Raw genomic sequence first — 2178 nt, 5'->3', positions numbered from 1 at the left:
CCCATGTTTGTCATATATATTAATTCAATCATCTTTAATCTCCTAGTTATAATTGTTAGTTTAATTCTTAGTTATAAACAACCTCAAATTTTATCGTCTTAGCATTGAATAATAACCATACATTGTTGCTTAAGTGCATAAATTAATTACTTAACCAAGCCAGTCTCTGTGGGAATAAACTAGAAAAGATTCTATATTACTCGTAAACGTATATACTTCCATGAATTATTAGCGCGTATTTAGCGACTAACAAGTTTTTGGCGCCGCTGCCGGGGACTGGAGTGTTAATTTTTAGTTTATGTATTTTCCATCAGTGGTCGTTAAATTTCATTGACTCGGACATTGTTACTTATTTATTTTCTTATCTTATTTCTGGTACTCTAGCGAGGATGCATGCATACGCGTTCACGTACTCGTAAGAGAACACTGGATAAAGCCGAGGAAGAAGTTGTGGTGGTTCGAAAGGAAGTTTTTCAAGAAGAAAAGAAGGTAGAAGAAGAAGAGAAAGTCAAGGAACCGGTTTTAGTAGAGATGGGTGATCAAGCAGAAAATCCTAAGGCTTTGATGGACTATTCTCAGCCTAAAATCAATGACATTCAGTCAAGAATCATCAGGCCGGCCATCAGGGCTAACACTTTTGAGATCAAGTTAAGCACGATTCAGATGATACAGAACTCAGTTTAGTTTGGGGGTTCTCCTAATGAAGACCCCAACATGCATATCAAGGATTTCATCGAGATCTGTGACACGTTCAAGTTCAATGATGTGACTGAAGATGCTATCAAGCTGCGACTCTTCCCATTCTCTCTGAGGGACTAAGCTAAGTGCTGGTTATATTATCTATTAGCAGGGTCTATCACCACTTGGGAAGATCTTGCTCAAAAATTTCTCACTAAATTCTTCCCTATGGCGAAGACTGCTGCAATCAGGAATGCTCTTACTCAGTTTTCTCAGCAAACTGGAGAATCTCTGTGTGAGGCTTGGGATCGATATAAGGAGATGTTAAGGAAGTGTCCACACCATGGCATGCCTTATTAGATGATTATTAACTGTTTCTACAATGGATTGGGTGATACTTCTAGACACATGCTCGATGCAGCATCAGGATGAGCCTTGTGGGCTAAAAGCTAAGATGAAGCTTATGAACTTATTGAACTGATGACTGCTAATGAGTACCAGAATCCTTCCCAGAGACTGACTCAGGGAAAGGTAGCAGGAATTCTGGAGTTGGATGCAGCAACTGCTATAGCTGCCCAACTTAAGGCTTTGATGATGAAGGTGGACACTTTGGCTAATCATGGGGTTAATCAAATCGCTAGTGTCTGTGAGCTTTATGCTGGTGCCCATGAGACTGATCAGTGTGCAATTTCTAGTTAATCAGCTCAGTTCGTGAGCAACTTTCAGCGTTCGTAGCAACCTGTTCCAGCCACTTATCATCCCAACAACCGCAATCATCCTAATTTCAGTTGGAGCAACGCTCAAAATGCGGTTCAACAGCCTTATCAGCAGTATCCAGCTAAGCAGTACAACCCCCTAGTTTTCAGCAACTGCAATATGCTCCGAGACAGCAACTTCAGCTGCAACAAGCTAATGAAAAATCTAAATTAGAGGAGTTAAAGCTAATGTGCAAGAGTCAAGCTGTTTCTATCAAGACCTTGGAAAATCAAATTAGGAAAATTGCCAATGGCTTGCTAAATCATCAACCTGGCACTCTACCTAGTGACACTGAAGTTCCAGAAAGGAAGGAATCTAAGGAGCAAGTAAAGGCAATCACTTTGAGGTCTGGAAGGGTTGCGAATCCCGAACAAACTCAAGCGTTGACTGAAGAAGCTGAGGTTGAGAAAGAAGTAGAGCAGCAGGAAGTAGAAGTGGGACCAAGGAAGACTACTGTTGAGCACACTCCTCCTGAGGGTAATATAGGGGAGAAATAGATCTATCCTCCACCGCCTTTTCCTAAGCGACTACAGAAGAAAAAACTAGACAAGCAATTTGAGAAGTTTCTGGAGGTGTTCAAGAAACTTCATATCAACATACCTTTCGCTAAGGCTCTTGAGCAGATGCCTAGTTACGCAAAGTTTATGAAAGGTATTCTCTCTCAGAAAGTAAAGCTAGATGATTTAGAGACTGTCACTCTCACTGAGAAATGCAGTGCTATACTGCAACAGAAGTTGCCTCCGA

The 2178-nt window shown here is 41.0% G+C and overlaps 1 non-coding gene across 1 annotated transcript; it reads right to left on the bottom strand.

The window, feature by feature from the left end:
- Positions 1-921: 921 nt before the first annotated feature.
- LOC141709826 (small nucleolar RNA R71) lies at positions 922-1028 on the bottom strand. Its single transcript, XR_012570383.1, has one exon. It is a non-coding gene; the product is annotated as a small nucleolar RNA R71 (small nucleolar RNA).
- Positions 1029-2178: the final 1150 nt, after the last annotated feature.

This window comes from Apium graveolens, chromosome 2, assembly GCF_009905375.1.
Source record: "Apium graveolens cultivar Ventura chromosome 2, ASM990537v1, whole genome shotgun sequence".
Classification (NCBI taxonomy): Eukaryota; Viridiplantae; Streptophyta; class Magnoliopsida; order Apiales; family Apiaceae; genus Apium; species Apium graveolens.
This window is presented reverse-complemented; position numbering and strand designations above follow the sequence as displayed.